Source organism: Sander lucioperca, chromosome 13 (assembly GCF_008315115.2).
Source record: "Sander lucioperca isolate FBNREF2018 chromosome 13, SLUC_FBN_1.2, whole genome shotgun sequence".
Taxonomy (NCBI): Eukaryota; Metazoa; Chordata; class Actinopteri; order Perciformes; family Percidae; genus Sander; species Sander lucioperca.
This window is the reverse complement of record NC_050185.1, coordinates 28,978,342-29,005,282: the sequence shown is the minus strand read 5'-3', so window position 1 is coordinate 29,005,282 and position 26,941 is coordinate 28,978,342. Positions and strand designations below refer to the sequence as shown.

Below are 26,941 nucleotides of genomic sequence, written 5' to 3'. Positions count from 1 at the left end.
AAGTTCCACACTGCCTCACATGAAGTCTGTAATGTAATGTGATTTTATTTAAACAGGGACAATGCACGATTAAACATTAACCTTGTATAAGACAACCTGATCTCACAGAATTCCATGAAATGAACATGGCCCGTAACTCAAAATCTGTGGCAGTTTCACGGACTCGCTGAAAATTCCGTGATGGGCCCACGGAAGAATTCCGTGAAATGAACACGGCCCCTTTCCCCTTAAGGAAAAGGTCATGGGTGGGCTTATGTTTCCATGACACGCGGGACGACAATGGGACGGTTGGGTTTAGGAAAATAAGAACGGGACGGTTAAAGAAGAAAGCAACGGTTTTAGGAAACGTGACATGCGGGACACGATCCCCGGTCTCCTGGGTGAAAGTCCTGTGTTGTTTGACCCATCCACCACCCCAACCAACCTCCCCAACCAACCTCCCTATGCGGATTTTCGGGCTTTCATACTACTCGCTACCGTAGTCGCTCTTAATGCTACGTCATCTTCTCATTGACTTTACATTGGCATTGTTTTCCGTGGTGGCCACACGGAATTTTCACACATTCCGTGCCACCACTACGTAATGTGGTGTTAACAGTTCGTGATCATTTCACGGAATTCTGTGAGACCGGGCTGTATAAGAACAAGGAGAGAGGCATTGTACCAGGTTGTACTCCAATTGCTATTTTCTGCCCGTAGTCCTTGGGCAGTTAGGTAAAACAATAAATATTCGATGCAAGTGAAGTACAAAACATCAGAATATACAATTTCACAAACACATTTACACCTAATTTACAGTAATACAAATATGTATAATAAAATAAAGTTATCACGGGCTCAATCGTTCCCACTTCCTAAAACCAGTCCCCCCCACCCCTTCCCAACAAAGCTACGCAATCAAAATCCTAACCCCTCCAATCACACACACACACACACACACAAATGTGACAATATCCAGCTTTTTGTCAAGCACGAAAAACTCTCTCCACTCAGGTCCTGTATCCCAACCCTCAGATGATGGAATCAGAAAGAGAAAGTAATGAGGAAGTTAACCAGATTCTCTCATTTCCGAGATATGAATACTTTCCACCGGCTCTGCTCTCTGACCCGCTCATAGCTGTTGGCGTTGGCATCGGGCTTTGGAAAAGAGCCACTTCAGACGAAACGGCAGACAGATACGTCTCAACACGATGAAGGGGAAAGTCCTTGCCATGCCGTAATAGCGTGTAGTTCAAGGTTTCATTTTGGCTCAGTCCAAGATATTCCATTAGCGTTAATGGCCTTCCATTTAACGCGTAGGTGTTTGATTATGGGATTTTAAATGTGAATAACTCCCTCGAAGGGAGAGGAGAAGAGAGGAGAGCGGCCTGCATGATTCACTACATTAATTCACAAGTGGAGGGGGAGAAAGTGGGAGTACGTAAACAACTAATGGACTTTTCCACAGTCTGTCGAGAGTAACAGAGCAAGAGGAGGAAGAGTAAGAGAGTAAGAAAGAGGTCGAAACTTTTCTTTTTCTTCCCTTTGGCAACATTTCTGAGAAGATTTCAGAGGCCTGATAAGTTGGTCTGTAGGTTCAAGAAAACATCTGGTTGGGGGGAAATATTCAATATATAGCACAACAAACAAGTCAAACACTTCTATTTGTCACGTTCTACTGCAACATTTTGGCCAGGGTCACCAATCAAATTGCCCTTAATATACTTGGTTAATTACAGAGGTGGAAGAAGTATTCAGATCCTTTACTTAAGTAAAATTACTAATACCACACAGTGAAAATACTCTGTTACAAGTAAAAAATGTTACATTGAAAATGTTACTTAAGTAAAAGCATGTAAGTATCATCAGGAAAATGTACTTAAAGTATTCAAAGTAAAAGTACTCAATGCAGAAAAATCCTCCCATTTTAGAAAGTGTAAAGGATCCAAACAGTTGTGTGTTTAATGGTCTAATCATTTCAGCTGGACTTGTAGGCCGTTATATTGTTGGCTAGTTTCATTTACAATAAAACATCATATTTTATAAACTACATGTGTTTTGTGTGCAAAAATCTTAATGTGTAAAGTAACTAATAACTAAAGCTGCCAGATGAATGTAGTGGAGTAAAAAGTACAATATTTCTCTCTGAAATGTAGCGGAGTAGAAGTAGAAAGTGGCATGAAAAGAAAAGACTCAAGTAAAGTACAAGTATCTCAACATTTGGACTTAAGTACAGTACTGGAGTAAATATACTTAGTTACATTCCACCACTGGTGCTTTTCACTGGTTACCAGTTGCTTCCTGCGTCTGTTTCAAGACACTAGTACTTGCGTGGAACGAGCTCCCCATTGACATCAGGACAGCTGAAAGTCTACACACCTTCCGCCACAGGCTAAAAAAATAAAGATATATATATATTAGGGCTGTCAATCGATTAAAAAAAATTAATCTAATTAATTACAGACTCTGTGATTAATTAATCGAAATTAATCGCATACATAATTAACGGTGCCTGAATCGATACTCGAAAAAAGAAAAGAAAACAAAGGGTACTAAACAACAGTCGGTGACATTAAAGAACGGCTTGTTTATTGCTAAGACCATATGGTCAAAATTAAATGATTTAATAATAATGTATAACAATAACAATAACTTATTTCACTAGTAAATTGCTGTTGAACGACAAAAACAACCACCAAGGACATTTACAATAACTTCAAATGCACCACGAAGCTGTAGTTTACCAGTTTCATTGAACGCACCGTCTGTGTTGTTTTTCCGACGGCAGCTCGGCAGCTGCAGATTGTTACATCCCGCTGTTGAGTCACAGTCATCTACAGTAAAACACAGTCAAACTTTACACCAGGGGTGGCGAACCTGTGGCTCTTGAGCCGTATGCGGCTCTTTGCCTGCTCCTGTGAGGCTCTTACTGTGTGGCTGGGGGCTGTGTCATTGGTTGATTGTTGTTTTTAACTTTTCTGAAACATACAGTATTTCAGATAAGTAAAAAAAAAAACACATTTGAATGCATCTGCCAATACATTTGCCAATTATTTTAAAATGGAAAATAATGCAGCAGAGTTTTGAGGACAGATTCTGCAACCTGAGGAAAAACAGCGGCCACAGATCACCTTCCTCGTTAACCCTTTCACTGCTGAATCCGATTGTTTGAAAGCCCCTTTAGTGACAAATGAGTGAGAGAGTCGCTTCGAGTGGCCACAACCGAGTTCTAGCAAGACCTGAAAAGGATTGTGGATAACAAAGACTGTCAGGTTTCCCACTGAGTCAATCTAAGTGAGAAAAAAAAACTATGAAAACTGCTATGTATTATGACATCAGATCTGGAAGACACTGTTGCTGTTGTAGTGTGGACGTGCATGTGTTGTGTGGCTTTTTGCTATGGTGCGGTTTTTTTTGTGGCTCTTTATACTTAACTGGTTGGCCACCCCTGTACTAGTGTCTATATATACATACACATATAAATAATAAAAAAGAAAAGAAAAAGACATGTTTTACTTACATGAGGCACTTTTGGCTTATTTGAAGCTACCTAAGTTTGTACCTTCAAGGTGGAATGCACTTGTTGGAAGTGGCTTTGGATAAAAGCTTCAGCTAAATGAAATGTGATTTGTAATGATCTTTGCTGGCAAGCCATTACTATGTTATTTATTACATATATAGTACATTATTTTCTTCACTTCATTGTCTCCCCCTAACTTCTGAAACCAGACCTATGCCCGTTATTAGTGCAGCATTAAAGTAAATACCCATGTCTTCTCTGAGCTTCTGAAGTAACAGACTTTAAGTAGCAGTACAAGTAGCGTAATCATAACAAAAATAATTAAAGCCCATGTTGCAGGGTTTATTTTCTAATGAATTTGTGCAATTTGCTTGTTGGTAATAAACATTTAAACTGTTACCCAACAACATCAAATACAATGGATATCACAAAACGGAATAAAATACGAAAAAGTAGTACTATTTTACAGTGGTTTGCAATGATTCTCTTTTCCCCCACAATGCATTGCATTACGTCACATTGGGGAGACGACAGACGAAAGCCCCGTCTCTGCCACTGGTGTTGCAAAATATGGCTTTTGGTCTCGACCGAGTCCATGTGTCTTTATTATGTGTATAATAATATTGGAGGGAAAGTGAAACACAGCTTGGACGGGGATGATGTTCGGCTTTTCACAAGTTTAGACAGCTAGCTACGCCGACGTTTGCTAACGTTAGCGCAACAGTGTTAGCCTAGACTGCTAGCTAGGTAAATATTACGACTGCCTTCGGAGTTTCCTATATCTGCATCCACGTTGTCAACATAAGACATGTTGCGTTAGTGCTCCTTTTGTACCATAATTTTATTGAATGAAATGTTAAGCTTTGTTCCTACGAGATGGGTGGGTTTTTGTTAGCTACATACAAAGCTAACTGGCTATAGTTAGCCTGTATGCTAGCGGAATTAGCTAACGTTGCATAACCAGCCAGCAACTTCGGCAATCAGCAGTAGTTTCGGTAGGCCAACCACGACAGTATTGTCGCCCACAATCAACCTCTCCTGCTAAAAGCAGTCAGCCTGCATTGATGTTTGAAATAGAGACGCTTGTGGATGTGTTAGCTGTCGTGGTTAGCTCGCCGGAACTACTGCCAAAGCTGCTGGCTGGCTACGCAACATTAGCTAATTCCGCTAGCACAGGCTAACTATTGCCAGTTAACTTTGTGTGTAACGTAGCTAACAAAAACCCACCCATCTCATAGGAGCGAAGCTTAACATTTCATTCAATACAATTATGGTACAAAAGGAGCACTAACGCCACATGTCTTATGTTGACAACGTGGACGCAGATAGAGGAAACAACGAAGGCAGTCGTAATATTTACCTAGCCGTCTAGGCTAACGCTGTTGCGCTAACGTTAGCAAAACATCGGCGTAGCTTTAGCTAGCTGTCTAAACTTGTGAAAAGCTGAACAACATCCCCATCCAAGTAATAAATAAACACTAGGCAAATATGTTGTTACTGGAGCTAGTAGGTTCGTTTTGATGGAACCTACTAGCTCCAGTAACAACATATTTTCCATCAAAACGTGAGATATCTAATCGAAAATGTGTTTACAATGTCGGGGGATTTCACAGGTGAGACTGACTGGCAAGTTAGCCCATAGCTAGCATGATGCCTTCTATTTCTAGATCTAGATAAGTTTACTGGTACTTATCTGAACTAACGACATGATCACTGTCACTAGATATAAAGAAAACATTGACTTTCACTCGGTGCTATTCACAGACAGTAAAAACACCTCTTCCACCTCTTCCTCATCCCAGTCAGTCACCATAGTTCTAGTACTAGACTGAGGCACAACGTGACGTCATCACCAAATTGCGTTAAAAAAACCCACTAAATGACTAAAACTGTAAAAACTGGCCTTTAACACTATTTGGTGACATTTTTAACAATGATATACATATGTTGAGTGCTTTATGTACCCATTAATCAACAGTGGTGGTTAACCTGCAACATGGGCTTTAACTCCCCACCATTTGTATTCAACCTATTTCACTGCACTTGTATTTATTCTCATATGTATTCATTGCAAGCGCTTAAACCGTCATCTCAAAATCACACAGGGGAAAGGCCTGCAAGCCTCTGGAGCTGACAAGATGTTGACTGTAGAAATCAAGACTAAAGCAGAGCTCAGGGCCTGACCTCTGGCTCTGGGAACAAAGAGACTCTCTCACTGTATATGAGAGTCTCTCTCTCTCTCTCTCTCTCTCTCTCTCTCTCTCTCTCTCTCTCTCTCTCTCGTATAAAGGCTACACAAGACTGCGTTTCCTTTTCCCAAGCAAGAGCCTTATGGGCGTCAGAGGAGAAAGAATCTAACAATACTCCCAGCGGATGGGAGTTTGTGTACATGTGTGTGTGCAGTGTTTATGTGTGATATGTGTACGTGTGTGTGTGTGTGTGTGTGTGTGTGTGTGTGTGTGTGTGTGTGTATGTGTATATGTGTTATTTAGTGTTTGAGGGAGGCAGTATGTGAGGATGTGATGTCTTGCTGTGTTTACTCTCACAAGTTTAGCCTCGCTACATTTTCACTGCTGCTTGCGTGTATGCTATGGGGTGTGTATGTGTTTGCGTTTACTTTGTGTGTGTGTGTGTGTGTGTGTGTGTGTGTGTGTGTGTGTGTGTGTTCAGTCTAATCTGAATGCAGCCTCAGAGGCTTCGGGGCTGGTATTTCCGATGCAGCAGGACAGGAAGCGGCCTGCTCTCTTCAACTGTGTCCAACCTCCTTCTGAACACTGCAGCACTGACTCTCTACAAGCCCTATCGCTTCATCTGTGCGCGTGCGTTTGATTGTAAGAGACAGTTTCTGTGTTTACTGTACGTGGAGTACAGCATGGGCCTGGAATTCCAGCGCAAAGTCAATATTTCACCATCAAAACTAGTAACAAAACAATGAGTCTATTAGCCTCAAATCAACAATAATTTTAAGGATACATTAATAATTTAAGACATTTATCAAGTTTATACAACTAACGTTCTATGGTTCCAGCTTCTCAAATGTGATTTGATTATTTTGGGTTTGGTTTTTCTTTGTTTTATATCACTGTAAATTTAATATCTTTTAATGGCTTTTGGGCTGTCGCAGGAATGGAAAGAATACTAGAACTTTTGATGTCCATGTTCAAATCACAAGTCTACGGAAGCTCATTGCGTTCACATGAATTAAAAAAAAAATCAAATCTAGTATATATAGCTATCTCGTAATTACGAGATAGTTATCTCGTAATTATGAGATAAGGATAGGATCTGTGCTGAGGATCTAAACAGCCTTTCAATAAAAGCAAGCACATATGTCCTATTTCTTTTCTACTTTGAGAGATTAACATGTCTTTGAGTGGCATAAAAAATAAGCCTGTCAAATCGCCAACAACCCCAAGGGCAACAAATTGTTGCACGTTCACAGTCCTAACCAGTAGGTGGAGGTATGCGCATGTCAGTATTTCCCAGTTCCTCATTCCAAGGAGGAAATAATAGCAGATAGCAGCATCCATTCATCGAGATCTCGTAATTATAGATAGTTATCTCATAATTACGAGATAGCGTGATATATTTTTTTTTACTCATGTGAATGCAATGAGCTTCCATACAAGTCAGACCTCACCTTTTCAGAACTGCTTTAAATGTTTGATTAATGTTGTGTGATATATTTTTAGTGTGTGGTTTTCTTTCTTTTTTTTAATCTCTCTAAAGTGTCTTTGATTTTTATGAAAAGCACTACAGATACTCACATCTTCTAAAAGGGAAATAGTGGTGGAGGGAGGGTTAAGAAAAACTATTATTTCTTGATGAGGTTATATTATAGACCTGTTGAAGTAAAACGCATTAACATGTATACGTACACAAATGATTGCCCTGATGTCCAAACCAACAATATATTCCTTTTTTATAGACGGCACAGCCTGTTCTCATGAACCACTCGTTCAAAAAGCTACGAAAAGTTAACTAATTCGTAAGCATTCCATGTTTTTTTATGCTGTATTCACTACATCGACGGCCGCTGTATACGAACGCAACTGGCCGCGTAGGGAGGACGTTGGGGTGGATGGGTGGGCGTTAACATACAGGACTTTCAAGCCAGGGTGAGGAGTTTGCTTCCCGGGGAAAGTTAAAGCTCATATTTTGTGGACTAAATTTAACCGTAATGTCCGCCGAATCGAGCGGCAGCTCGCGGTGCTCTGTACCCAGCTCAAAGTCACCCATTTTCAGCTAAACACATCTACTAATAGCCTGGTCCTACCAGACTCTGGTACATTTCATTTGTACAGAGAGTCTGGCCACTCTCCATTGACAAGTGTTAACTTCCTTGAAGGCGGGTACTCTGTTGAAGTTTAAAACTATTGGATCTGCCCAGAGCCACTCTGGCTCTGCCATAACCAATCGCTTGGTTGTGACGTCGGCTTAGCATCGCTAGTGTTCGCCTTAGCTTCGCTAGCGTTCGCCTTAGCTAACTCTTTCACCACTAACGGAGCGAGCTGGAAAATCTAACTGTTCCCGAACCCCGTGGGGAGGAGGGCCACAACATCATGGCCACCAACAAAACTCAGCAAAGATTGTTCTTGCTCGGGCTTTAACTTCTGGATATTCGGCAGCGTTGCCACAACGGACCGAATGGCTTGGCTCACATCTTTCTCCGCCGCCATTACAGAACTACAACTCAAACTAGCGCACAATCTCAACGTCATCGTTCTCAGCCACTCCCTCTGTTCGCTGATTGGACCAGTAAAGATTTGGCTGGAGAAAACCCAAAAATATACTGTAAACCCAGACGTAGCACTGAAGGAAAATGAAAATTGAGCGGAAATACGTAGGAGGGCGGAGCCAGGCTAATCTATTAACTGCTGATACGACCGAGCTGTGACGGAGGTCTGTAGCCGGCGTCACGAAGCTCTGTAGCGGCTTAAACAACTAGCAACTGCCACTCGGCCGCTGTCACGTGACCAGTCGGGGGTCTCCTAATTTCGCAGGATATCATACGTTTTGGTGTGCATACATTTTCATCATACGGACCCATTCGTGAGATATGCGTTGGCATACAACTGGTCATCAGTTGCTTTAGTCTAAATCTGTGAGATAACCCCGCCTCCTTCATTTAAATATAAGACATTTAAATAAAAAGAGAGGGAAATAAATGTGGCATTATGAAACAAAAGACCCCTGAAAAAAATGCCTTATTTATTTATTATATTCACAGGCATGTTATTTATTTATTTAATATTAGATAAAATGTCATTCCATACAATAATGTTAACCTTAAACCACAATGATGTCATTTTATTGTATTGTGATGCTGTTGACAAACTGATATGCAAGTTTTCTCTACACACAGGAAACTATTAAGGAAAATAAGACCAATATTTCTGAATATTGCCAAATTCTCAGAGTCAACAAGCGCATAATCACTTTTTACTGCTACTGTTGGCTCTGAGTACACAGAGGATCCGGGAAAAAAGCTTTTTTTTTTCAGATTTCTTAAAAACAATATGGTGAAATAGCATTAAGTAAAAATTTCTATTTCTTTAGTTGGCTCTTTCCGGCAAGCAGGCTGACTTATACATTTACACGCAGGCTGGTGTAAATGTATAAGTCTCCATGAATTCTGCGGCTGCCAGCGTGCCACACGTCTGTACTACGGTTTTGAATCAGAGTGATGAGATTTTCATCTCATAAACAAGAATATATGACTTAATGTACTTATCATAGAAAATCCCCTTCTGTCTCTATGTAATTCAACTAAAAGCATGAAGGTTACAGTCATCATTCCTGCTAAAACAACAAACCCATCACAACCATGGCTTCCTCACAGGAACGAATGTCTTGATTAAATCCTTAAATCCTGGTTTCTTCTTTGTGAAAGTAAACATCCGCGGCTGCAGATCCTGACTCAAGGAGCCTCCCATGGTCTTTACGATAAATTAACCGGGAGTCTGATTTGAGCTGCTCTTTATTATGCTGTGTTCTATTATCTATCCGTGTCGGAGCTCCGACGAGAAAGACAGGACGTTGTCTAGTAACACGCACCAACACGTCCCCTTTACTCAGATGGCGAACTTTCCCGCTCGGTCGAACTCAGAGGACACTGAGCAAGAATTCTGATACGGAATCCAAGATGTCTGTGCTCTGTGTGACTTGTAAGTATGAATTGTTTTCATTGTTTTTGGATCGCTTTGGTTGTTTAAATGACAATTTCAATTACTCGTATTACTGCAATACCTTACTGCGTCTGTATCACTGCCAATGGGTATGGGAATCGGTCTTGTTGTGAGTGCAATATTGAATGAAGACTTGTTTCAAACGGGTGTTGCTAAATGTGGCTAGCGTTGCTAACAGAACCCCAACTACCGCAACAACAGCTTTCCGGGTGGCGTCCATGTTTTTCTCCAACTCGGACGTGCAAAACATACCAGAACGCTTGAAGTGTGGAAGTGACGTCATATCCGAGGGCCGAGTCGGTTCGTTGAGAATAACAGAACGCAGCATTTGCACTTAGGAATGATCTAAGCAGTGGGTCATCCACACACACACATTTGAAAGCAGCACCGTGGCCCAATGGTTAGCACTGTGGCCTCACAGCAGGCAAGAAGGTACCGGGTTTGAACCCTTGTCGTCCCAGGCCTTTCTGTGTGGAGTTTGCATGTTCTCCCTGTGTGGGTTTTCTCCAGGTGCTCCGGTTTCCCCCACCACTAAAAACATGTCCCCCTTCCTCTCTACCCCCTCCCTGAAGCGCTTTGAGTGTCTATGATAAAGTGCTATATAAATGTAATGAATTATTATTATTATTATTATTATTATTATTAAAGGTTTCATTTTAAGGGAGTACACCTCCTAAAACCAGTGGTTAAAAACTCCAGCAAACAGGCAGACCACTTGGGCCCCGAATTCCTTGGCGGTATGGTTCTGTCATTCAAAGTCGGCTGTATGTTTTCGCCAAATGATCCTTATTTGGATTTAGAGGAGTATGTGGGTTTGGGGGAACAAAATGTATGTCTCATTTTTGTGTACTTCCAGTTTTATTTTAGCCAACAAGTCCTCCGAACCATACGATATAGGTAGTTTATGCCCTCCTTTTAATACGACCCATGAAAGCATGACAGCGTTGTGTATGGTTTCAATGGTGCTGCGCTAAGCTAAACGCTAAAGATTTTCAACCGGCTGACGCGAGTCGTCCAGCAGAGTTTTGCCAGCAGGTCAACGCGGACCTCCGTGTACTGCTGCCGTTCATCAGCATGTACGGCAGTACACAGAGCTAGGAGAAAATCGGCAGACTTTCCCTTAAGTTACCAGCTAATGGTAGCGCTAGCTAGCTTTGGTTGGCAAGGTACCGAACGCTGAAAAAGACATTTCTAGGTGACCAAATGTTCCAATTAACTTTGATGAAGTGAAAACACACAGTGAGAGGGTCAAAGTTTGAGATGAAAATACAGACAACACCCAAAACAATTGTTCACAGATATTTTAATGTCCACAGTGCCATGGTTAGCATTGCTAAGCCACTGTCATGATTGACAGGTTATCGTCAATTATAAAATAAATGGGACCATAATTTACAAAATGAACATCGTGACTTGAAAGTAGCGATTGAGACCCCCTGCTGGAAATTAGATAGAATGCAGGTTTGAGGGCACTTCTGTATCGGCTTCACTTTCCAGGCTCGGAAGTTGCCGCTTGGTCTGCTCACTATTTTTGCTAAACAAAGGATCACAATAAGCGGTGTTCGTTGAGGAGAAGCCAACCTTGTTGCTGCTAGCAGCTTAGTCTTGTCAGGGGAAATAGTATGAAGCTTATATTCTGTTATGCAGGTAGCACTCTCCAGACTAACAGTACAGCTAGCAGAGACAAATACTGTAGCACATATCAAATTAGGCATTACAAATTGTGAGAAGGAATTGGGAAAAACATCTCCAAAATGAGAAAGTGTGAAGTTTGAAGCACCAACTAGTTCACTTAACTCAGTGGTTCTCAACCGGTGGGGCCCGCCCCCCTGGGGGGGGCGCAGACACTCTCCTGGGGGGGCGCGAGTAGGCTACAGGATGGGAGGGGGGAAAAAAATCACGTAATGTAACTACACGTCGCGGCGACGCACGCTGTTCGGTCGTGGCTGGGTAGCGTTGCATTTCCTCCCCGACTCATTTCCTGGTTCTCCTTCTCCATAACCAACGTAAAATCAAGGAGAGGGTTAACTTCTCCTGCTACAGATTTCCCACCGTGGTCAGAAAGAACAGGGGAGACACACTTTGTTTCTCTCACTATGACTCTAGAGTCGGTACTCGCTCTAAAGCTAAACGCCGTCACTCTCTCACTTCTCCCTCTACCACCCACCCACCCACCCACCCACCCACCCACCCACCCACACACACACACACACACACACACACACAAGTATAAACATCAGGCCACTTTTGTAGGTTACGGAGAAAGCTCTGCGTGGAGCCTCCGCACTGTAAAACAAATCATCCTCCTGGCGACTTTTTTGTCAAAAGCGACTAGCGACAAATCTAGCGACTTTTACTGGTGTTATTGGAGACTTTTGTGGTGTTTGGAGACTCGAAAGCACGTATCACTCTGCAGTTATGTGCTCAACGGAGACACACACCACTCCGTGTCCAGGCTGCACACACGCACACATCGTTACATCATAGCTTCAACTTTATTGAAAACACAATTAATCCACATCCAAATTATTTCAAAACCAAACAAAATGGAAAGATTTCTAGTGAGGACCAACAAGGCAACCGACGCACCACCAGCTGCAAAAAAGCTTCGAAGGTACGATGAAGCATACCTGGCTCAGGTCTCACATTAACATCGCCTACCTGCAAGCTTCTGTAAAAAATGCAGATGATATGCCTACTGTTAGGCCTAGTAATAATAATAATAAAGCATAAATTCATATCAGAGGTCTGGTGCCAATTCCCAATTATAGCAATAGCCTAGTAATGATAATAGGCCTACTGATGATGATGATGATGATGATGATGATGATGATGATAATGATAATAATAATAATAATAATAATAATAATAATAATAATAATAATGCCTGCAAGCTCACATTAGAAGTCTGGTGCTACTGCCAATTATAACAATAGCCTAGTAATGATAATAGCCTAGCCTAGGGCTATCTATCTATCTATGCAAGGTGGTGTAGTGGGGGTGGTGCCGGGCGGGGGGGCAACTGTAATGAACCAGCTTTGGGGGAGCCCAGCTTGCAAAAGGTTGAGAACCCCTGACTTAACTGATAGATGAGAGCTGTTTGTTACAAAATGCCCATTCAGCTCCATCTCCAATGGTGTTGATATAACAAGCATAAATGGCTGTTTGGGGATTTACTTGATGGATTGCTTTCTTCTTTCCATCTTGTTATCTTCTCTAGAGTTCATCCTTATTTCCATGCTAAAACCTGAACATTACCATACTGTCAGACACGTTTTCTTTTTGATGTATAACCAGCTGCAGAGGAGTGTATTAGGACTGGGCAGATGCGAATGTCTGCACCTGTTTGTAAGTGAAACTGTGACTGAAAGCACACTGCATGCTCAGGAAATTTCCTCAGATAATGTAAGATTAAAGAAAATTAAATGAAAGGACATCACTCAACAAACTTAATTTAACATGCTCAAGTGGCATGGTGGTGCAGTGGTTAGCACTGTGGCCTCACAGCAAGAGGGTTCTGTTTTTAAACCTAGAGCGTGCAGGAGGCAGGAAATTACGCGGGTTACATCGCGATCCGAGCCGGTTGATAATTTGGGCATTAACATCGAGTCTCTTGCCGTTCCTTGAATCTTGCTGAAAACTGCTTGTTGAATTTAAAACAAAAATCATTTCCAACATTCTTTTATTGAACAAATTGAACATTGAATTGAATATTAAAGGCAGCACTAAAACACATTTTAAAGTGCAGATACTGTGTCTTTCGCAATATGTCTCAGTCTTTCACAGGATGTTTATTGTGCCAGTTGATATGGCAATGATGATAAAAAAACTATATATTGTACAGCCCTAGTGTCAGCCCTGTGATAGTCTGGCTACCTGTCCAGGGTGTATCCCGCCTGTCGCCCAATGTCAGCTGGGATCAGCCCCCCCCCGCAACCCCTGAATAGAATAAGCAGTTACAGATAATGGATGGATGGATGGAAGTTAAAATCAACACTACAGCAATGGTGATTTGTTAAAATAACTGTATGCTGCTTTTAGCTTAAGAGTCCACATATGGGTGCAGTATTCTTGTGTCCACATACTTTTGGCCATTGTATAGTTTTTACTAGAAAACAGATGCAAAGATGAAATATAAGGACTGGGGAATGAGCTATGTACAACGCAATTTATTAAAGTATGATTACAAAATAAGCACAAAACCCTCGCTTGCAGCATCTCACACTCAGTTCGACAAGCGCCTCATTCAGCTGAGTCACGGGGACGTCCCACAGCTGACCCTTCCAACTGTACTTGTTGACACACACTATAAACAAAGCCTTGTTTTGTTCTGGGCAGTGGACGGAAAACCCGGGGACACTGCCAAGGGTCAGCGGAGCTCCCTGGCACCATGTTCAGAGATGTTATTACCAGGCATTCAGCGCAGTCGTTGTTCCAAAATTCCTCTAAACACCAAGTGTGACAGTTGGCCTGCACTGGTGTAGTGTCTGACATCCTCCTGATCCAAGTGTGGACACTGGTGAGGGAAAGAAGTCATACCTGGAGCCACTGTGGCTCATTTCGGTACCGAACATGAGCATGAACCGTCTAAGAAGAACTAAAATAGTTCATACATTTTTTGGAAATTTCATTCCATTTTGAAAAGCCCTAATTTAATTTAGTTGTTTACTTTCTTAACAGACTTATTGTTTCTTTGTACTTTTAAATACATCTTAATTAAATGTCTACTTTCACACTGTATTCTCCATATGCTTGATCAGAAACAAACCTAACGGTTATCTAACTTTGACATGTTTAACTAGCAACAAAGTCTGCATTTTTTTAAGGTGTTCCAGTTCCAGAGCACTTGTGTTGTACATCCTGGCACAAAGCTAAATGGGACATTCAATATCATTATTAACATCCACAAAAATCCTCAAACGCTGCTAACAAACACTCTCTGACATCCGCAAACTCAAAGCACTTTCTGTTGCTGCTCTACATAATTATAATTCAACCCATCCTCCTCTATTATTCCCGCTGTTTCTTCACCATGATAACTGTCTGCAACAGGGACAAACTCATCTGCAACGCAGACACAAGGCCTCCAAAATTACTGGCCACCCCAACCCCAACCTTTTCTCCTGCATCCTCTCCTCTGCGTCCATAGATACCGGCCCCTGGCCTGAAAACGGGTACGCTATGCAAGGAGTTTTGTTCCCTCTGCCAAAGTGGCACTCAACAAAATACACAGATAATTATTAAGTGTATGGGGGTGTGTGCAGATTTATCTTGTGTAGTTGTGTTGTGGTGTGCAAGGTATTTATGTATCTTTGCATTTATGTGAGGCCTTTTACAGACGGAGGCAGCTAATTTTCTTGGTAAAGGGCAATAAAGAAACTATCTCTTTAAGCCTGTGCTATGATTATTACTCGTTAAATTTGTGCTATCATCAGCGTTACTGACCACATCATCATGTCGTTAGTTACAGCTGTGCTACTACTAATCTGAGTAGTTACGTATCCCTGTGGTATGAATATCATTATCACTGACACGTGATACTGTAAATGTTATCAGTTACATCTATGCTATTATTAAAAATGTTTTAAGTTATGGGCTGACAGAAATCGCTGCTTATTAGGGATATTTACCACTACAAGTATCCATACTGAAGGCTGTATATTTGCTTAGATAACATAAAAGATTATATATATAGTCTGTTCATTTTTTGTAAGTGCATTGGCACACTGTAAATAAACTGCAGTTTGCTATTGAGTTCAGAGCCGTGAATGGAAACGTTGCGTCCGGTGCCTAAGGTCACACTGGTCCCTGTCAAAGGTCTGAGTGTTCCTGACAGGAAATCCTACACCAACACCAGCTTCAGCACCTCTGCTACCCAGAGTCCATCAACGCCTGCAGCTGGGACACTGTGTCTAACAACACATCTGACCTTCGATGCCACTGCCTGATGCCATGGTCCTACAGGCCTTTTTACCGCAAATACTTTTCTGACCAATCACTGTTTTTCATCATCATCATCTTCTTCCGCTTATCCGGTAACGGGTCGCGGGGGTAGCAGCTTCAGCAGTCAATCACTGTTTTTGCTGTTTAAAAAAAAAAACCCATTCAAGCTCAGCTCTGGCCATTGATTGGATAACACCCACTGATCTGGTTCAGGTGTCACTCCCTAGAGTTGTTCCAATACAGACACAAGTATCGGAAAAGCCTCCGATACTGCCTAAAATCTTGCCTCTTAATTTTGCTCTCAAAGTGCCCAGATTGATGCATTTAACTTTAAAAAGTAAATTGTCTTCCGGGGTACCATGGCCCCGGACCGGCCCAGAGGGTCGGGGGGTCCACCGTATCCTTCTCACCTTTTTTACCCATGACCATGCCAGCTGCAGTGATCCGATGCCACGTAATTTAGCCCAGAAAAAAATCAACTTTAAAGTAGTTTCACTCGGATAAAAACGGCTGTTTGCTAATGTATGCTCCTTGCTAGGAGACCAACCGGAAAATCAATTAGGGGACTCACTCTTTAGGTGTGAGCCAACATACATAAGGGATTCATCGCATCTTTTAACCAACACATTTTGAGTGACAGTTGGATGGAAAGAAACAGCGAGACTCAGTGAAACAAAAGTCCAAGCTCACATTCAAATAGAAGTGCAGTTGATACTGTGGCCAACTTTATACCATGGTCTGGGTGAATACTCCATTCTGATTGGCTGCAGGGTGTCCGTAAAAAAGTGTTATAGGACACCTACTAAAGGACTTCCGGTGAAACTGACTGTTTACTGTTCTAAATAAATGCGCTACATTAAAACAAAAAGGAAATGTGAATCTGTTATTTCCAACACTGTGAGGTGCTTTGGTGCCTCATCCTCTGAACACCACAGGATGGCGCTAACACACAAGCTGCTAGAAGTAAGTTATATTTCCCATCTGAACTGACTTTGTTTCACAGCGAATAACGTTATCTCACATCCCGGTCACTGTTCAGGTCGCAACTTTAGGCTGCGACCGACAGTAACGTTACACATCGCGGATAAAATTGTTCGTAAAAGTCGTTATATTGTTTTGGGGGAAAATGACATGGCTGGATAGCTAGCTTGTCTTGATGTTAAACATACTGTCAAATTATTTTTTTGTTAAATTGTTAATATTATTTTATTCTGTACACAATGCTATTTACTTTGGATCTTGCTAGCATAGCGTTAGCTTTCTGGCTCGGAGCAGTTGCTAAGGGTGGCAAGTCGTATCTAAGGTCCGTTCTATTCCCTGGGGCAGTGAATAACATTTGCATTGCATATGGACCTTAAGGGATTGGAATGATCGTTCCAGGTATTAGTCAAACCCTCAGGCGTATTGAGTTATTGTTTGGAAAAACTTTAGATGTCCATTGTAAAACGTATTAAAATATGAAATGTTTTAAAAAAAAAACATTATTTGGCAAGAGTATAAGGGGCCAGGACGCCCCTGAATGCACGGTAAACATCTGTGTCGACAAAAAGCAAAGCTATGAGAAATTCAAGAGTTGAGGGAAAGATACTTAACTGGCTGGAGCTAAAATGGAGGAAATTATGCTATCATCTTCTGAAAGTGGCTGCCACCACCAGCCTCCAGCAGGGGAGAAGAAGTGTGGATTGAAGGCTTCCTGAAAAGGTCCAAATTACCCCTAAAAAACTAAAATTACATTTTAATTTGTAGAAAGATGTTGAAGTCTGTTAGACAGACATGCACACAGTCCTTATGTCAAGACCCAACACACTCCTTCTATTCTAACAGCAAAAAACACACAAGGTGGTAAGATTCAGTCAGTCAGTGTGTGTCTGTTTGACCACAATGCAGCACTACATGTTCTAACACACACACACACACCACACACACACGCTTACAGAAAGACAGGAGGTTTACAAAAGACAGGATTACTTTCATTATAAACTTAATCTTTATTTGACCCGTTTTCAAAGTTTCAATATCAGAAATTTGGTTTTCCATCAACAAAACTGACAAGTAAAATGACTGATCACTTAACTACTTTTATTGAATTTGGGGTCTTTTATTCACTGACATAGCATTTGAAAAAAATGTTTAAATGGTTTCAAAACTAAACTTTGACATATACCAGTCTGTGATCATCTACTCTTCATCCGTTGATCTTAACTTTTAGTCAAAAAAAATCATAATTTCTGGGTTTTTTTTAACAAAAAAAAAAAGTTTATTGACCATGAATTCCAAGAATTGTAATACTGGTTGTAGCAACTTGGTATTATTGGTTTATATAATAGTGGTAGTGGGGGGAAAAAAACGTAAAAAAAAAGGGACAACGTTTTTTTAAAAAGTGGAGTTTTCAATTTTGACCCCGGGAGGACAACAAGTTTATAGCCAACGGGAAGACAACACAAGGGTTAAGCAAAGAAAGAACAAATATCATTGTGGGTGGAGGACAAGGATTGACGATCAGGCTGTTTGCAAAGGACAACAAAAACCTCGATAAAGGTTAGGTCACTATGGTTACTCTCAACCTGGGGTATATGTTCTGTCACTTTCATTTTGACTGAGTTTGATGAAGCCTTTTTGACTGTAGAACTTTGCAGGAACCCTTATAGCCAGTACAATTATTGTTGTTTTTACTTTCATTTAATTAGATTTTTTGGATTTATCTCTCCGTCCTACTGTCACTCAAAATGTGTTGCGCAATATTTACACAAATGTTGCTATTTGGTGTACTGTACCACAGTTAGCCTTCAGCTAACTTTTGTCAGCAAACGGAACAGGACACACTAAATGCTAACGCATCATTATTAGCACTAAACACAACTACAACTTCTTCTTTCTTTAGAGCGAAAGAGAGTACCACGGCTTCTTTTCTTTGTTTCCTCTGGTCTTGTAGCACCAATTTTTTTTAAATGGTTGCGCCATTTTACTGCATAGTCGGCCCAGTTTTGTGAAAAGACCCTCTTTCCCGCGATAAAATACTGCTTTAAGCATATTTCCCAAAATGTTGAACTATTTCTTTCACAATGAAAGTGGATTGTTAGTGTCATCCCAGTAGACTGGAAATAGTATAGTAAACAATATTTTTCTTTTATTTTCGTCTTTGGTGATCCTATCCCAAGTTTACAGCCTAAATTACATGTGAACAATCGTGAATAGTTAAAAGTAGAAATGTAGACATTACCTTCCTGGAACTGATCTGGATTATTTCATGTTAAATGTGTTACATCCCGTTACACGTATGTGGAAGTTTCCGTCATACGTCAAGTAAACACTACTGGTTATTAACAGTGTTTCCACAGAACGGAAAACCCCACCATTACCTGAGCGGAGCCAAGATGGCTGACCTCTTCCTGACAGTGTGTCTGACACATTTCTGCGTACACCAGTGTGTAATTTTTTTTTTTTTGCATGTGATATTTGTGCCGTTATGTGACTGTGTAAGGTATGATTCTGTATTTATGCATGTCGTGTCTCTGTGCTGAGGTGTGTGTGTATGTGTGTGTGTGTGTGTGTGTGTGTGTGTGTGTGTGTCTGTGTGTGTGTGTGTGTGTCTGTGTGTGTGTGTACATGTATTGTGTTTGTGAGTGTGTGTCATTCCTCAGGAAGTCATTATATGAGAAGAAAATTACCATCAAATTAACAGTAAAAGCCTGTCTGGAATTTCCATTTATGGTAGCAGGATGTTTCCTTTCCAATGTGAGTAGAGAATAACATTGAATATGAAAGATCTTTAAAATAACAGTGAGTAAACACTGAAGCACAGATAACAGCAGACCACCTGTCTGCACAGACTCTTTGAGGGTCTTCAGTCAAGTAAGGGAACCTCCTCCATGATCATGTTATTTAAAGCTTTAGTGCGCAACATTTTGATATTATTGAACGTCCGTTACATTCAAGCCATTGCCAAATGAGTTTATAAAGCTAATTAAGAGTATCAGCTCCACACAACTCTCTCTGGATTTTTCTAAGTATGGCTATGTTCAGAAGAGTGTGGCGTCCTGCGACTTCCCCGCGGTCACAGAAGGCTTGTATCAAGCGGATGCGCCAACAGTTTTGTTGCCATTACTTAGAATTCCTCAAACTACACACTATAGCTTTAAGAACTGCAGAGTTGAGTGATACTTTTCTGTGCATTCATTATTTTTAATAATTGATTAGTACATCTTTAAATTACTATTCCAAGTCCTGTATTTGTTTTGCTATGTTGTGACTCGGCCCTTTGATTCTATTATTATCCGTGTTATCATCTCTTAGGGCAGAGAGCTTCAACAGGCGGTCCGGGACCTCTAGGGGGTCCTCAGAGTTACTGCAGGAGGGCCACCAAATTATTGTTCATTTTTGAAAGTTTTTTTCAAAAATGAAAACATCTTAACATGAATCCAACATATTATTAGCAAATATAAATCAGCCTATTAGTGAAAAAAAAAAACACAACACATTATTGATAGGCTTACTTGCCTATAGGTAAGGTAGTCACCAAGGTAGTCATCCACAGATACAGTTCATTCTAAGGATTCACAGTGCCACATGTATGTTTAACAGTAAAGCATGATTTATAAAACCATGCAGACAATTATTATTTAAATAGCTTAGTATTATATTCACTAAAAAGGTATGTATGAAGGCTTTACGCTGCCCTACACGTTATTGGCCCAGTTTAATATGCAACTTAATTTTAAACAACGTATGTAGTAAGGGATCCCTCTCTTTTAGCTAAGGGGTCCTTGGCTTAAAAAACGTTGAAGAGCCCTGTCTTAGAGTGGAGCTCTACTTTTCTACAAGCTCCCTATCACATAAAATACCTTGAAATTCCACGTTGCATGTTTGTATTAACACATTTTAATCCTAAATCCTACATCAAGAAAATGCAAAACACTCTCACTCTGTGTTTCTTAGTCTGCATTGTTAGAGGCCTGTCGTGACAACACCAGCATCCTCACCTCGGGGTCTTTTTCATGGAAGCGAGACTGCAGGAAATCCCCGCCCAGCACGCTGCAGTCCACATGACGATACAACCTTTTAGTGGCACGCCATTCTGAGTCCTGCTCAGGAAATCCCTCCGTGATTAACTGACCCTTCCTGCGTGGCTGCTTCATTGCCTGTCTGTCTGCCTATTACACTATCCGACTGTTTGTCTCTGCAGCAAAGCGACTTTCTGCTCACCTGTCCGAACCATACCGTACATGTGATCACCTGTCTGACTGTCTGTCTGTCTGTCTGTCTGTCTGTCTGCATTCCTGCCCGTTGACTTTATTAATTCAACCTCATTCTGCTTTGCTTCAAAGGAGCAATAAGTAAGATTGTTACTGCCCGGGCAGCACAAAATCCCCGTCTGCAGAGGGTTGATAGGGTTTGCAGATCAATACCAGTGACTAAACAAATACTTCATCAACTGCTGAGCAAAAACTACTCTCTCTGTATCGGAAGAAACACTCCCTGTCTAGACACTAAATTACTTAATACTTCTTTAACTCTAGAAAAGCCAGTGGACTTTGGGGGCCAATAAACAGTGTAAATAGTTTTCTTGGGTGTGTTAACTGGCTTATATATAGCCTAATAATGTTTTTTTTAAGGTTATTTTTTGGGCTTTATGGCCTTTAATTGACAGGCTAGCTTGAAGACAGGAAAGGGGAGAGAAAGGGGAGAGAGAGGGGGGTGGGTGGGTAGGGTGACGACGACATGCAGTAAAGGGCCACCGGTCGGATTTGAACCCGGACTCAGCCTACATAGGGCGCACACTCTACTGAGTGAGCTAGAGGTCACCCCAAGCCTAATAATGTTTTAAAGGTGTAGATGAGTGTATTATAGAATAAAAAAGTATTGGTCAAAATGTTCTTGGGATGTAGCGGAGACTCCAAACTCACAGCCTTGGTATTTCCAACAGTCCGATTCGAGTCCAAGTATCAATTCTCAAGTATAAACTCAAGTCTCAGCCATTTATTTCTGTGTTGACTGAGCTACCTCAACAGCTGAGGATGAACACAGTTTGCTTTCTGGCCGTCTGAACTCTGCTGCATTTAAGAAGCTAAATTACCCCTTCATCTGATCACCGGTAATTATGAGGTTACCTGAGTCCATAATGGATCTACAAACATGGCAGATAATGATCAGCACTTGTGTCCACATGCCACAGTTATCCTGTTTCCATTGAGGACTGCAGCTAGCAAATTCAGGCGTCTGGAACGGGAATTATGTTGTAAACATGTGCAACACATAACCAGGATACTTAAATGCATGTAAACACACTCTTACAGACGCAAATGTGATACAATTGCTGCTTTTTAAAAAAAACAAAAAAAACATCAATGCTGGGAAATAAGACAGTTGATCAGTCTGGATCAATGGAAGTACATTTCCAGGATAAAGTGTGACATCTGACGCGTGGCTTGATTACTATGGATGAAGTACACACGAAGATACACTGGTAAGAGCAAATGAGGTTTAACCATGTATCCAGCTAATTTTAATAGCTCTTGTTACTGTATTGTGTGAACAGTAAACTTCATTCAATATTTTATGTGGGGTTTTATTTTGTGGGGTGCAAATGTGCCACCAAAACAAGTTCTTTCCCGAGACTATTTTGCAGAGCGACCCTCGCTGGGTCCGGAGCTTAGCGCCGCCCAAGACAATTGTGATTGGTTTAAAGAAATGCTAACAACCCAGAGTGTTTTTGTCTCCTATCCAGGAACGGCAACCTAACCTTAACATTTTAACCCTAACCTTGGACTTGACAGTGGAATATTCTGATGCCATCGATGTCCAGGCTTACATAAAACAAAATGGATGGATGTGTTTTTACAGACATTATACACCACAGCTGTGTGTTGCCTCTCTGATCTTTCACCAAGAACTTTTTTGAGCAATTAATCGTTTAAATACAGATAACAGTGCGCACATTCAGACAATCTCTGGTCGAAGGCATTGTTGCACTCACGTGTTCACATAAAAAGTAGTTGGGTTAAAGTGCCCATATTATGAAAAAAACACTTTTTCTGGGATTTGGGGTGTTATTTTGTGTCTCTGGTGCTTGCACACGCATACAACCTTTGAAAAAAAACATCCATGCTGTTTTGAGTGAGATACGGTTTCTGAATATATCCTGCCTTCAGTCTCCGGGTGAGCTGGTCAAAATCGGCAGGGCTGTCTACGTCATTGGCCGAAACATTTGGTGTGTGCTAACCACTTTAGCTAATACCACATCAGCTAGCTGTTTCTCCAACTTCGGTCAGTACAAGGCAGGATTAGCCGGGAGACTTATTCTAAACGAGGATGCACTTCCAACTTTGCGTTGAAAACTGCAGACGAGGGACATGTAAGTAGTTCTATAGTGTTGTAGCAGTGTTTTGCCATTGAGAACGAGGTGGCTAAGCACTAGCAGCGCTAGCTTCTAGCTAGTAGTCCTTACCTAGCTACTGCGCATGTGCGACTCCCAACAAAGATGGAACAGAAGTGCGATGCCTCACTCTGTAGCTAAAACAGAGAGCTCAACACACAGGGTGAAAAGAGGAGCTGCAGCAATGTGCAGCACAACAAAAATATGGTGGTTTTTTGAAAATTAAACCATGTAAACCTATTCTGGTACAACCTCCAAATACAATTATGAACCTGAAAATGAGCATAATATGAGCACTTTAAGAATAAAAAAGTTCAAACACTGCTTACTTTCACACATCCACACACCTGACCGATTGCTGTGTGAAGTGGGTATGATAGTTGAATATTTGCTCTTGGAAAGTTACGACAATTGTCAGACGCAGGCCACTCAATCCTGATATCAGAAAGGTGTAAGGAGGGGGGGGGGGACATCTGACTCACCCGGTAGAGCATGTGCCCCATGTAGGCTGAGTCATTGACTGCGGCCCGGGTTTGAATCTGACCCGCAGGTCGGTTGTGGTCTAACCTTTCTGGGGTTAATGTCATGCTTATGTTATCAGATTTACTTTGGATACAATTAAATTTGTGGGCGGAAATAAAACATCTCCAACTTATATAATTAAAATACGCCAGAGTTGAGATCCTTTTGCTCCTAGAGGTTTTTCAGACTGAAGTTGATTGTTAAAAATATCCAATAACGAAAGACTAATTTATGCTCCACAAATTGAATATGTATGATTCAACAAATGAAATGACATGTTTTCCCCAAGCTGTAGCAACGAGACATCTTCCTGCTCTTGCGATTGAAACGACATCATAAAAGTCTCACACGCAGACCAATACTTCTGGAACAGTGCCTCCTTCCTTTCTTTCTTTGCTCTCACTATTTTACTCACTCTGTTTCTAAAAAAACAATTCCACTTCACATTCAACTCCCAACATCCAATTACTCTGGTGGGGCTGACTTTTCCGGCGGGGCCTATAGACCTTTGATGGAAACATTGACTGATAACTCGGGAACAAGAACAAATTAGGCCACTGCGTTATTGGTGATTCATAATCCACTTTTGAGGTGTTAATGGGGAGCCATATTTAAACTGCTCGTGTTTAATATACACTTTCTGCAGTTGCATTAAATCTTCCGCAGTCGTTGGGTTCAGAGAGGGGGTGTTAATGGAAGGGCGGGTCAGACTTGGCTATCTTCCCAGGACGAGACTTTGTTTTGGGGTTTTCTTAGCACTTTGAAGTGACCTGGATATTTAGCATGTGGATAACTCTGTCACTCTCAATCTCTCGTTTCATCTCTCTCCGTTAATCTCTCCTTGGGTTTTTACTTTCCTCTGTTTTTCAATCTTTCTCCTTTACTCAGCAGCGCTATCCGTCGGTGTCTGATTCGTCTGTCTCTTCCTTTTTCAGTTTCTCCCTCTGTGCATCTCGCTCTTCATCTCTTCCTCCCTTTTTGTCTTGTTTACTGGACTGCTAATAGGAATACTTCACTGAAATCTTATCCTTGAATAACAAACACTCATCTCCTGGAGACTAGAAAGGTGGCTCCCAGTTTGGAGCTTCCTTCTTGTTGGTGGCCGTTAGCTATCGTCAGCTTGGATTCACACTAGTTACAATTGCTTCCAGTGCTGATTCAATTTCACTACAAAAAAACTGTTTCAAAACTTGTCAAAACACTCCCTGCAGCAGAACTGTAAAAACAATGGACATAATGGGCATAGCACCGGCGAGTCACCCATTGGTTTGTGGACTACCACAACCTGCATTTTGGCCGTTGCCATCTTGGTATTTTGGAGACAGAGGTGACCATATTTCAAGAAAAGGGCGGAGCTGGGGAGGATGTCGATATGGTTTTACCGGCGGTTAAACGCTGACCTCAACAGATGTTACCTTAGTTAACACTAGCAGTAGCTAGCTAGCTTTGGTTGGCAAGGTGCTACCAAACGATGACCAAAATGTCCTGAACAACTTTGATGAAGTGAAAAAACACGGTGAGATGGTCAAAGTTTAGGATGAAAGCATGGGCAGCATCCAAAAACAAGTTCAGGTCTATTTTAATGTCCACAGTGCCATGGTTAGCATTGCTAAGCCTCTGTCCTGATTGACAGTCGGAGTGTTGCCGCGCCCCTAAATCATCGCCTAATAAATGGGACCAAAACTTACAAAATGAATATCATGCTGTATTGAAGAAGACTTGAAACTAGCCATTGAGACCATAAACTCATTATGAAAATGTTTACTGAGGTAATAAATCAAGTGAGAAGTAGGCTCATTTCCCCATATGCTTCTTTAGAAACAGCCTTTTTGTGGGAGCTGGTTTAAGACACTTTAGCGTTAGTCTATATCAACGACGTTCCACTTCCAGGATTGTTCAGGTGCTGCCGGACATTCCGCCGGATGTCCCTCTTTTCGGCCGGATGTCCGTTAGCTTCCGCTTCCTTTGTGTTGGCATTCTTAACTCCGGTGGATTTATGAGGACTATGGTTAACTGCTGCTCAGATCTCTGCAGGGTAAATCCAGACAGCTAGCTAGACTACTTGTCCAATCTTTGAACGTACACGTTCCACCAAAACAAGTTCCTTCCCGAGGCTATTTTGCAGCGACGATTGTGATTGGTTTCAAGAAATGCCAATAAACCAGAGCATGTTTTTCTCCCATCCCGGAATGCTGTGTGGACTAGCCAGACCCTCCTCCGAAGCGCTGTGGAGGAAGGTCTGGCAATGCGAGACTACTTCAGCATTGGCTTCACTTTTCAGCCCCGGAAGTTGCCGCTTGAGCATAATCCACTTCTCCTCTGTCCGTCCTTACTTGGTATGTTCCAAACGAGCCAATCCTTTTGCACTGGGTTCAGTCTGAGGACTACATGACATGCATGCTTGTATAATCCAAGTTACTCTCACACAGCACATACCGTACTGTGATGGGTCTTTTTGTGCTGTGGTCGATCTCTATGAATCACAGTGAACATAATGAGGGGCAGTGAGACTGATGGCAGTACGGTGGAACAGTAAAAATACATTAATTTTTATCTTAATTGCCGCAGTGAGTCGGTACCTGAGCTTTGGGGCTGTAATCCCTCTGACATTTGCCTCTAATGCCAGATTTAATAATGTGGCTTGCACACTGCTAATGGATCAATGCAGTTCGCAAATAACAGACCTAAAAAGTTCAAAACTCTTAAAGGGACGTGATAACACCTTGAAAAATAAACATCATTGAAAGGAAGGATCCCATTTGATTTACAATCCCATCTTCTTTTCACAGAACTAGACGTGTAATTACCTTGCTAAGAGCTTCACAGGACACTTCTCTTTTGTCTTTGGACTTTTAACGTTCACAAAATGAAAGTAAGAGTACAAAAAACACATTCAGCAGTGTCATATTCATCGCCACATTAAAGGGCCACTTTGGTTTTTCTTAACAATTATAAAATATTAATAGTACAGCTGCCGACGTCGTGTCACCAGAGCAGGATGCACTGTGACAGACATAAAGTTAGTTTGGCATGAAGTTAGATGATACAAAAAATGTCTTTCTAAAGCAAAGTGGTCCATGACAGAATTTTACAGCCTACAGAAGGCATGTTGACACTGTCAGGTGGTATAACAGAGGATGATAGAGGGGGAGAACTTTCAACAAACAAATACTGAAATGTACTGTATAGGTTAATGCTGAAACATTAAACTACATCAATTACAATAAAAGGTATAAAGTCTAAAAAGAAGTAAATTGTAAATTGGCAAGCCATGATGATGATAACATGGTCAACAGAATATAAAGTTTGCATTAAGCCTTTAACTCAGCAAAAAAAGAAATGCACTTTTCGCAATTTTTCAGGACACTGTATTTTAAAGATACTTTTGTAAAAACCAAAATAACTTTAGAGATCTTC

At 41.3% G+C, this 26,941-nt stretch overlaps 1 protein-coding gene across 2 annotated transcripts in view; it reads right to left on the bottom strand.

Moving 5' to 3' along the window:
* The window catches only part of si:dkeyp-23e4.3 (rho GTPase-activating protein 7), a 153,985-nt gene that overhangs the window by 64,949 nt on the left and 62,095 nt on the right, over nt 1-26,941 (bottom strand). The window lies entirely within an intron of this gene.